Source organism: Phascolarctos cinereus, unplaced genomic scaffold (assembly GCF_003287225.1).
Source record: "Phascolarctos cinereus isolate Bilbo 61053 unplaced genomic scaffold, phaCin_HiC Scaffold_5;HRSCAF=322, whole genome shotgun sequence".
Lineage (NCBI taxonomy): Eukaryota > Metazoa > Chordata > Mammalia > Diprotodontia > Phascolarctidae > Phascolarctos > Phascolarctos cinereus.
Window position 1 is genome coordinate 57,807,719 of NW_027555958.1, and position 11,936 is coordinate 57,819,654.

At 42.1% G+C, this 11,936-nt stretch overlaps 1 pseudogene; it reads right to left on the bottom strand.

Moving 5' to 3' along the window:
• Positions 1 to 551: 551 nt before the first annotated feature.
• Positions 552 to 1,045, bottom strand: LOC110218440 (large ribosomal subunit protein uL23 pseudogene; annotated as a pseudogene).
• Positions 1,046 to 11,936: the final 10,891 nt, after the last annotated feature.

Consider the following 11,936-nt stretch of genomic DNA (forward strand, 5'->3'; position numbering starts at 1 on the left):
GGGAGATATCAGGATGACTAATAGCCCACCAGCCTCCACATTCCCAGCTTACAAGGTGAAAACATGCAAAAACAGCACTTCTTCATGGCTCACCTGGGTGACTTAGAGGGGGCCCTCTTTAGTTAAGGCCTCTCATCCCACTCATGTCCCACTCTGAATTCACAGAATCATAGAAACTCAGAGTCAGAAGGACCTGAAGTGTGACTGAGTCCAAATTGCAGCCAGCCCTCCCATGACCCAGGTATCTCTGTGTCTATGAAAAATTCCTCTCCAGCCTCACATTTGAAACTTCCCAATGTTTCATCCATCCATTCAATAATACTCTATTGGTTTGAACACAGGCTATTCCCAAAAATAGAAGGGAAAGGAAGGGAAGGGAAGGGAAAGGAAGGGAAAGGAAGGGAAGAGAAGGGAAGGAAGAAGAAAGGAACAAGCATTTACTAAGTACCTCCTATGTGCCAGACACTGCACTGAGCATTTTACAAACACTATCTCATCTGATAACATTTCTAAAAAGAGATCTTTTATTTTTTACTGGAAAACGTTTTTATTGTAGGTGGAGTGGGACAGCTGGATACAGTTTAGATGATTCCAATTTTGTTGGCAACATCTAAAGCATCATAGTCTGGAGCAAGTCGGACATAGGACTTCTTCTCTCCATCAGGCCGGATCAATGTGTTGACCTTGGCCACGTCAATGTCAAGAGCTTCTTGACGGCCTGCTTGATCTGATGCTTGTTGGCCTTGACGTCCACAATGAAGACCAACGTGTTGTTGTCCTCAATCTTCTTCATAGCAGACTCAGTGGTCAAGGGAAACTTAATGATGGCATAGCGGTCAAGCTCGTTCCTCCAAGGGGCACTTTTCCTCAGGTATTTGGGCTACCGTCGAAGTCTTATTGTCTTGGGTCGCCGGAATGTGGGAGACATTTGGATTTTCTTCTTTTTGTGGCTGTGAACACCCTTCAGCACTGCGCCTTTAAGGCCTTGGACTTAGCTTGTCTTAGGGGAGACAACCGCTTCCTTCTTCGCTTTCAGAGCCATCTTGGAGGAAAGGCAAAAAGAGATCTTCTTGAAAGAAAAAAAAATATGCACTAAAAATGAAACCATTACAGATTTTCTGTAAGCCAGATTAACAGGAATAGGGAAGTCTATATTCAGTTCAATACAGTAACAACTTACGTTTACACAGTCTTCCAACATTACAAAGCACTTTATATTTGTTGGAACAATAGCTAGCATTTATATCGTACTTTAAGGTTTATAAAGCACTTTACAAATATTATCTCATTTTATACTCACACCAACCCCAGAAAGTGGGTGCTATTGTTATCCTTATTTTACAGATGAGGAAACTGAGAAATTAAATGACTTGCCCAGGGTCACACAGCTAATAAATGTCTGAGGTCACATTTGAACTCAAGTCTTCCTGACTCCAGGTCTGGCATTCTATTCATTATGTCACCTAGGTGTATAATGAATCTTGGCTCATTCAAGCAACAACTCAAGAGGTAAAGAAGAAAAGGTTTTATTATTCCTATTATATAGATGAGTATACTGAAACTAAGAGAAATGTGATGATTTACCCAACACCACACAAGTAGTTTAATGGAAGATCCAGGATTTGAATACAAGTCTTTCTAACTTGAAACCAACCAGGTGACATTAGTATAATAAATAGAGGTAGCATTTATATAATGCTTTTTAAGATTTGCAAAACACTTTACAAATATACTTCATTTTGTCCTCACAAAACTTTACAAATATACTTCATTTGATCCTCACAACAATCCTAGGATGTAGGTGTTCCTATTGTCTTCATTTTACAGATGAGAAAACTGAGGAAGACAGAGGTTAAGTGACTTGCCCAGGGTCAGACAGCTAGTAAATGTCTGAGGGCCAGATTTGACCTCCAGTCAACTGACTACAGGTCCAATGCTCTATGCATTATGGTGCCCCCTAGCTACTAACATAGCATGCCTCCATTTCATTAAAGCATTTGGCAAATCCTCATATTGATATCTTCAAGGACAAGGTAGGGAGGTATAACTAGTTGATGGTACAGATAGGTAGATTTCCAAAAATGGTTCAACGATGTCAACCCAAGTTATGGATCTGTCTGTAGTCTTTTTTTTTTAAACTCCCCTGAATAAAGCAATTGCTTATCAAATTTGCAGATAACACAAAGCCGGGAGGGAGAGGAAAACATCCTAGGTGACAGAGTCAAGATCTAAGAAGATCTTAAAATGTTAGAATGATGGGCTAAAATGAATAAGATGAAATTGAATTGCATCAGTAGACCACAAGCTCAGGAACATCCCTATAGAAATGGAAAGGCATTAAATATGGACGTGACAATGAACTTGCCTTTTATCCAAGAACAGTCTAAGTTTGAAGAAGCTTGTCATCAGAGGGTTGACCACCAGGTGATAAGTTGTTCCAGCACAGTGTTTCATGAAGATTGTTTGTTAAGCATAGGTGTGGAGTAGCTGTGATTTGTGTCGGTGGGATTCCAGATCCTTAAACTATTTATGTATTATGTTGTTAATTGGAAGGATATGGGACAGAAAGGGCCTGAGACACAAAGAAGGTCACTACTTTGCCTGAGATCGTACAGCAGATGAAGGACAGAGGCAATTCTAGAACCCAGGTCTCCTGATTCCTAAGCTCAGTGTACATCTCTAAAGACAGCTCCTTGGAGTTTGGGAGTTTGAATCAGCATCAAGAAAATTTTTCAGGCCTTCATGATTCTCAGGGGCCAGTAAAGGGCAGGAATACTGAGGCTGGTCCAGGGCGACAGCTATTGTGGTCTTCAGGTGGTGGAAAGGATGCCAATCCTAGAACTACAGAAGAATTCCACAAATAGGTGTTATTTTCCCTGAGTGAAATGAAGGAGCTGGGAGAGTAAGGCAGGGTATTTGAGAAATGACTGTGGTTGAAACATTTGTACATGAGCCAACATGCCAGGGAAATGCAGGTCAGTTCATTACTAGACGCGCACTTACCAAATGCCTTCTCTGTGCAAGAAACTGTGTTTGGTGCTAAGAGACATACAAAGAGAAAGGAGGAACGGTAGTTGTCCTATAGCTAATCAGTCAATCAGCAAGCATTTATTAAGTGTTACATGTTACATATCATGTTACATGCTAGTGCATGCCAGGTACTAGGGATACACAGACAAAAATTAAACATTCCCTGCCTTCAAGAAAATTACTGCTCTATAAGGAGAAACAACACAAATGCACGTAATAAATGTTTGAGGTAAACTAAGGTGAAGCTGAGAGCTATCATAATTAGCCAGGAAGCCAATGGAAAGGCAAGAAGTTAGTACCTTCTAAGTCCAAAGGCTAAGGCTGCCTAGCTCCTTCAAGGGAGTAAGGTAATTAATAGAAATTAAGAATCCCTGAGGGAGAAAACAGTCTGGGGGTAGAGCCATAAGACTGAGAACATTAACAGAATGTAGCACCAAATTCTAGTCAAAAAATCATGCCAATATTTCAATGGATCTGTGATCTCATCCATGTAGGTATTATCTCAAATGATTCAGGTCACAACCTATTGATGCTGTTCTGCCATGAATAAACGGACCCACAAAGAGTCCATCCAATGTACCTTCCTCGATTTTCTGACAACATGAAGATACCTATGGAACACCCAGGCTTCTTTTCAGTCATCTTCATATGACTAACCTATGTTTCGTGATCATACACTTCTTTGCTGCCATCGTTTATACCACTTCATCATTCCTTGTTTATAATATGTTGCAGCCTACTCATGCTCACCATGAACCAATCCAAATCTAGAAGCTGAGTCATAAATCATGAAGTGAAAGCCTGCTGTTCAAAGCTGAGGGAGGTCAATCAATGAAGTCCAAAATTGGGGGAGATTCAAGCCAGGCAAGACAATTAAAAGCATAGCATAAAGTATTATCAAGTCACCGTTTATCTCTGTTGTTGCTGTTTGCTACTGTTGTCTTTATGAAACTGCTGAACAAGCCATACATTGTCCTAATTCATTTAGGTCTAGGCCACTATGGGTTCAGACAAAGACAAATTGCCCATTGATGGAGTCTCTGGGTGGAGAGAATTCTTTTGGTTTCCCAGGTTGGCATCAGTTTTCTAATCTATGAAATGAAGAGCTTGGACGAGATGACTTCTGAAGTTCTTTCCCAGATTTAAAATTCAATGGAGTCATACTTTGGAAAAGAGGTCTAAGTATCACACCCCGCAAGGATCTGACTGGCTAAAATGTGGGTCCAGGTCATCTTTCAGTATCTTATGCCATACACAAGCCCTCTTGGTCTCCATCACCAAGAATCAGCAGCCATGATAATTGTCTTGGTACTGACCATGGTGCTGAATATGATCCTGGCATATACAGGCTTGTGGTAACACCTCACCTACCTAGACATGGCAAGATGATGGACCACGTACATACTGCACCTTCCTTCCAGAAACTGAGCATTCCTCATCAGCATCATCAATAACTCACATTTATATAATGTGTCAGAGTTTACAAAGTACTTTTCTCACAACATCCCCACGAAATAGATACTGAAAGTATCATAGGATTTTGAATTTAGAGTTGGAAAAGGATCTCAGAGGCTATCTATTCAAATCCTTTTGTTCTCTAGTTAAGGAAGCTGAGGTCCAGATAGTCAAATGACTTTTCCAAGATTATACAGCTGTTGAGCAACAGAGCTGGAATTCGAACCTATATTTTCTGACTCCAAACCCAACATTCTTTCCACTCCACCAAACTGTCTCTCACTGGTATGCCCACTTTATGCATAGGGAAACTGGAAGACAGAAAGCAGTGGTTTGCCCAAGGCCATATGGCCAGGAAGAGCTCAGATCTTCTGGTGCAAATGATACCTCAAAAAGAACAAAGAAACTGGAAAATGACCTACATGTAACAAATAATTTATAGCAGTTATTTTTGTGATGCCAAAAAACTGAAAAGTAATGGGTGCCCATCAATTGGGGAATGGCTGAACAAATCATGGCATACAAATATAATGGAATATTGCTGTATCATAAAAATGAAATAAGAGCTGGTCGAGAAAAACTTGAGAAGACTTGATTGAACTGATGCAGTGAAGTGAAGAGATATAAAAGAATAATTTATACAATAACAACAATATTGTACAGGCAAGCAATTATGAAAGACATAATAACTCTGATAAACACAATGACCATCCATGATGATGAGTACCAATGATGAATCATGCTACCTACCTCCTGTCAGAAAAATGATAGAGTCAGGGTGTAAAATGAAACTCATTTTTGACACATCCCATACAGAATTTGTTTTGTTTACTATTCTTATTTGTTATCAGAAATCTTCAAGTGGTAGAGAGAAGAGAAACAAATGCTTGTTAATTGGAAAAATGTGAAATAAAATGTTACATTAAAAAGATAACTTGGAGAGTCAGAGAAAATCCTATGCACACCAAGTGACCTGTTCATCATTCCCCTGTTCAATGTCTGTTTTCTTCCAGTTCTAAATAATAACTGGTGCAACCCCTACAAAATGGAGGACATGGCAGGATGTCTTCACATATCTCTGCCATACTCTGTCCCTCCCCTTCTTCAAAAGCCTGTTTGAGACTTACCTAGAAATCTTATAACAATGTCTATGTTCACAGACACAAATTGAAGCTCAGAATCCGACTTTATGTATTTATAATTTGATCCTGAGAATCTGGTTTCATATATTTTCCCCATTCATACACATACATGTGTTTTCTCTTCCTTGCCAGATTCAGAGTCCTCCAAGAACAATAGATTTGAAGTCAGAAAACAGTTCATAGGCTCCACATTGTCATTCTGCCATTTATTAATTATGTGACCTTGGGCTTGTAATTTAACCTCTCTTTGTCTTGATTTCCTCATCTACAAAATGAAGATAATAAAATCACAATTCTCCCTTCTAGCATTCGATCCTATGATCCCAACTTGGCACTCCCAGTCTCAAAAGGTTCCCAGCTTTATTAAACGACACACTGCATGTGAAAGCCCATTGAGCACTGTATGGATTGGAGCTGTAGTTATTACATCTCCTTCCTTTCTATCACCTTCCAGCCCCACAGCCAAGCACAGTACAGAGCTCTGCACACTGAGTGATGAGCTCAGGGTGCTCAATGGCTGATCACTAAAAGAGACATTATAATAATAACCCCTTACATTTGTATAATGATAGATATTTCCACAAGTACTTTCATGTTCATTACTTCATTAGATACTCATAACATTTCCAGAGAGGCAGGCCTCATAGGTATTCTTATATTTCCCATTATACAGATGAGAAAATGAGGCCCAAGAAGTTAACTAATTTGCCTAAAGTCACTAATATAGCTGATTAGTGGACAAACCTAGGGTAAAACCCACTAGCCTCATGTTGTTTTCATTACTCTATGTTGTCTCCTTGTCCTGCAGAAAGGAGTCCAGGCAACATGGTGGACTGGGAAGTTTTCCCAGGCTGGAGTGGCAGTGCCTGGGAGTATGAGGAGTCTCTGGTAGCAGAACATCGTGAAAATTATGACTAGAAGGAGTTAGAGAAGGCCTTCCCAGGGGCCTTGAAGACACTCAGTGACTGCAGGGTGCCCATCTGCCTCTCCTCCTTTTCCCAGATGGTGACATTACCAATAGTCCTTTCAGCAGAATGTATTCACTAGAGGGAGGCCTGGGAAGTCCCAAATTGGAGGAAGAGTCTACAGAGGGACTGGCTCTTAAGGACTCTGGTCTCTCAGAGGGAAACAGCAATACCATCAACACAGATTGAGTCTTGTTGTATAATTTCAGCAAACCCCTTTCTTCCCTCCTAATATCAGGTTCTCCAAGTAGAAATCGAGGACATAAGGTAGTATTTATGATTGGGAGGAAGGGAACTGAAGGCACTACCACTGATAAGAATAATTTATACTTTCATTTCATGTCAAGATGGAATTGCTGGATCTGTTTGCCTCTGTGAAATGGGAAGAATGTTTTAGCATCCTTATGTTTGAATTCATGGACCTAGGCCTAGACTGTAATTAACCCATAGAAGAAAGTCCTCACAGAGGATTAAGAGAATCCCTCTTCTTACCTGCTACTTACTGGACAAGAGGAATCAATCAATGAATTAGTATTTATTGAACATCTGCCATGGGCCCAGAACTCTGTGAGGCACTAGAGGGATTACAAAGAAGAATGAAACAGCTCCCAGTAGCTTATAATCTAGCCAAAGGCCAGTATTCTTTCATCTCACAGCTATGGAAATTGGGTTGCTGTGCCCCATAGAACTGGGGGGAGGGGAGAGGGAAAGCAAACTGGTCTTTTATGTTTCCTGCAGAAGTGTTTTTCAATAAAAAATAAATCATTAGTATTGTAGAATCTCAACTTTGTAAGGGATTGTAGAGATTGTCTAGTCTAGCTCCTTGTCCTATACATGAATCTGGTATTCTATAAGTTTAGGCCCTGCTTCAACACTCCCAGGAACACAGAATTCACTCCTAAGTCAGCCCACTCCATTGCTGTTGCAATGGTTCAGTTGTTTTTCAGCCATGCCCAACTCTTCATGGCCGCATTTGGGGTTTTCTTGGCAAAGATACTGGAGTGGTTCACCATGTCCTTTTCCAGCTCATTTTATAGATGAAGAAACTGAGGCAAACAGAGCTAAGTGATTTGCCCAGGGTCACAAAGCGAGTAAATATCTGAGGCAGATTTGAATTCATGAAGATGAGTTGCCCTGACTCCAGGCCTGGTGCATTAATACTCTGTGCCACCTATGTGCCCCACTGCATTGCTGGACAGCTCTTATTGGGAGGAAATTCTTTCTTAAATAGAGCTGAAGCCTTGCCTCCTTGTAGTGCCTTGTAATGCCTTCCATTAGCTCTAGATCTGCCCCCTGGGGCCAAGCGCTGCAAATCGAATCCCTCTTCCACATTACAGACCTTTAGATATCTGAAAATAGTGGCTCATTTACCTCCTAAACTTTCTTATCTCAATGAAGACACTATGCCACAGAACAAGTAAGTCAGTCTCAGTTTCTGCACCTGTAAAAGAAGGGATTGGGCTAGTCAGTCTCCCAAATCCCTTCCAGCTTTAGCATTCAGTGATTCTGGGGTCAGGAGGGGAAGAGGCTTCCTCCCTCAAGATGTCTTTCCCTCCGTCTCTTCCAGCTCCGATACACCATCGCTATGTGCCCTAATGGCAGCTGGTTCTGCAGTGGAGAGAGCTCTGGGCCTGGAGTCAAGTAGAGCTGAATTCAAATCCAGCCACTAATAAGTAGATTTAAAATAGGAACTAATTCAAATCAATCTCCTAGCTCTGTGATCTCAGGCAAGTGATGTAACCTCTGTCTGCGTCAATTTCCTCAATTGTAAAATGAGGATGATAATACCACCTACCTTGTAGGGTTGTTGTGAGGATCAAATGAGGCAATATTCATAAAAAGCACTTAGCACAGTTTCTGGCACATAATAGGTGCTATATAAATGCTTATTCCCTCCCCCCTTCCACTCCTGGGTCCCTAAACAAATAACAGCAAGAAACTTTCCCCCCAAAAAAATGCTGTCTAGCCTGGGCTTTGTTCCTGGGCTCCTGGTGACTTCATTGACTCAGGAGAGGAAAATCACAGGCCATCTACTGCAGAGCCATGAAATGCAGATGCAACAAGATAGGCTTACAGCTGCAGCTGAAGGGGGAGGGGGGAAAGAGACAGAGACTGAGAGGAAGGAGTAGAAAGGGGGTTGTAGGAGGGGGAGGAGAGAGACAGGACAGAGAGAGAACAGAGACAGAGTGGGGGTGAGGGAGAAAGATAGGGGATGAAGGAGACATGAGGGAAAGATAAAGGGAAGAGGGAGAGATAGAGAGAAGAGAGAGAGAGAGAGAGAGAGAGAGAGACAGACAGACAGACAGACAGACAGACAGACAGACAGACAGAGACAGAGAGAGAGAGAGAGAGAGGGAAGAGAGGACAAAGAGAAAAGTGGGGAGGGGAGTAAGGAAAAGAGAGAGGGAGAAAGATGGGAAAATGGAGAAAAGGATAGAGAGACAGAGGAAGAGAAAAAAGTAGGCAAGATAGTGGGAGAGAGGACAAAAAGAGGATTGAGATAGAGAGGGGAAGAAGAGAGAGATAGTGGGACAGAAAGTGAGAAGAAAGAGAGACATAGAGACAGAGAGAAAAAGGTGAAAAGAGACACGGAGAAAGGTGGAGACAGAGAGAGAAAGGTGGAGAGAGAGAGAGGGAGAGAGGGAGAGAAAGAGAGAGGGAGAGAGAGAGAGAAATCTACAAAAGCAGTAGCTCTTGCTATACTTTCCTCAGTAACTGCGGCAGCATAAAAAAACCCATTAGCCAGGGGAGTTTGGGTAGCTCTACACTCTTAACAAGATGGGGAGGGCTGTTTGGGTTGTGCATCTAAATCTTTATTTTGAAAGGTAAAAAGCTGTTATTGGAATAAAATACACCTTACTGCTGGGCTGTGGGCAGTGAGGGAGGGAGTGAAGGTACTTCTGTGAGAATGCAGGCCAGGGATGGAAAAAAACCCCACTGGTCCTGCAGCCTGCTGAGATTTGCTCTGCATTTTGCATCTTTACCCAGGTGGTGACCTCTGCTGGTCCAGCTGGTGCACTAGCCCTGCTCACTCTTCCTTTCTTGCTCCCTGGTCCAGGCAGGTTCTCTGAATGGTCCTCTAACACCATCCCAGGTGTTCCTCACAGAGGTGATGTTTGAAACCATCAGAGGAGATAAAAAGTTGTCAAAAGAAAAAAAAAAAGAAAGGGTGAGTGGCAGGAGTGAAGCTACTGCAAACACCAGCATGTGTGGGCCAGGACAAAGAAGCATCAGAAAGGAAAAAAAAAAAGAGAGAAAAAAGGAAAAGCCTTCTGGCTTGAATAATCTGGTGACTGGGGTCAGGGGAACTAGGTAGGAAGTTTCCAGAAGAAGGAATGGGTCAATAGTGTCAAATGGACCAAGAAAGATGAGGCCTAAGACAGTGTCCTTCCATTTGGCAATTGGGGGTTACTGGTGATCTTGAGGAGCACACTTTAACTAGTGTGGTGGGGCGAGATGCGAGGAAGGTAAAGAATAAGAGGATGGCCAAGGAAGAAGCAATGAGGGTTGAGTATTGCCTTGGGGGAGGGAGGGATTGGGGACATGAAGAGGAAGAAACAAATCCCCAGATTTGATGGAGTGAAATGACGCAGCTTGTTCTTCTGAAATTCCATTCTGCTGAGCCTGCATGCTCATCAATTTCAGGTCCTTGGGTTTCACTAAATCTTTGGGAAACATTGGAGCTGTTCCAACAAGGAGCTGTCTTAGTGGCCCAAAGCTGCCTTCAGGCAGGGAATTACGAAGTGCCTGGGATGATGTTTGGAAGCTAGAGCAAGAGACCAGTGAGTGAACCTATTTACAAGTAGGTAGAGCAGAGGCGAAAGAGAGAAAGGGGGACAGCTATGGACGAGATGTTTTCAAATGTGGGCACTGTGGCATAGTGAAAAAAGCAATGCTCTGAGAACTAGGAGACCAGACTTCTAGGCCCAGCTCCTCCACTAAACAGCTGCATGACCTTGGACCTTTAAATCTTTGGGCCACAAAGTTCTCATCCAGAAAATGAAGGGATTGGACTAGATACCTAAATAATCAACAAAAAAATGTATTAAGCAGTTACTTAAATGTATCAGGCACTATGCTGGGCCGTAGGCATACCAAATCAAATGGAAAAAGTCCTTGCCCTCAAGGATCTTATGTTCTGTGTAAGATGGGGCAGATATAAATTTCTTCAAAATCTGTACAAAGGAAAAACAAGGTAATGATTTCTAAGATCCATTCTACTGTGGACTTTCTATTATTCTATCCTCTAAGAAATTATGGAAAAGTGAGAAAAGATGGTGATATTTTTTAAAAAAATTTAACACAATACACTATGTGTGGGTATATACACATATAGTATAGATAGGTAGATGTTGATTTTTTATAAAAGAAATGATAGAAAATGTGCATCTTGCAATTTCCCTGAGAGAAGTTTGTCACATGCTATAGAAAGCCAAGGGAATATCACCAGTCATGTCCAGGACCTACTGCAGAGTACAAGCTTGGACATGAGGGGAGAGAGGGCTAGTGAAAGGGGATAATCAGGAAGCAAAGTGTCACAGTGGAGAGGGCACTGGGCTTGGAATCAGGAAGACTCATCTTCCTTAGCTCAAATCCAGGCCCTCAGACACTAGCTATATGACCCTGGGCAAGTCACTTAACCCTGCTTGCCTCAGATTCCTAATCTGTAAATGAGCTGGAGAAGGAAATGGCAAACCATTCTAGTATCTTTGCCAAGAAAACCCCAAATAGAGTCACAAAGAGTGGATCATGCCCAAAATGATTCAACAACAACAGATCTATCCAGTGAGAGAAAGATTCCCGTACAAGTGACTTAAGATCACTTCTGCAGATATAAAAGAAGGGCTAGGTAAGTATCAAACAAATCAGGGTTAGCTTTAGAGAAAGGCAAACATGTCTAGATTTCATTTAGTTATTATGTATTTTTGGCAAATGCCCCTTCTCCCTCTCCCCACCTCCTCTGCTTCTCAGTCTGTCTCCTTCGATGCTAAAGATAAGGCCAGGTGTGAGCCTGACTCTCAGACAGGCACACTCAGCAAGAGCCAAGCCAAGGACTCTGGTCTGGAATGAATGGCGGCAGATTTCATCTAGGTCCAAAGTCTGAAACCAAATGGCGAGTGGCAGATTTAGCTAAGACACAAGTGAGTCCAAACTGTATGTCTATACCACATGTGATGAGTGGACATCCAGCCTTCCACTGAAGATATCCAGGGAGGAGGAACCCATGATTTCCCAAGGTAGCCCATTCCACTTTTGGACAGCTCTCATTGTTAGAAACTTTTCCCCTGACATCAGGACTAAATCCGCCATCTTGCAACGTGCACCAGTGAGCTCCTAGTTCCGC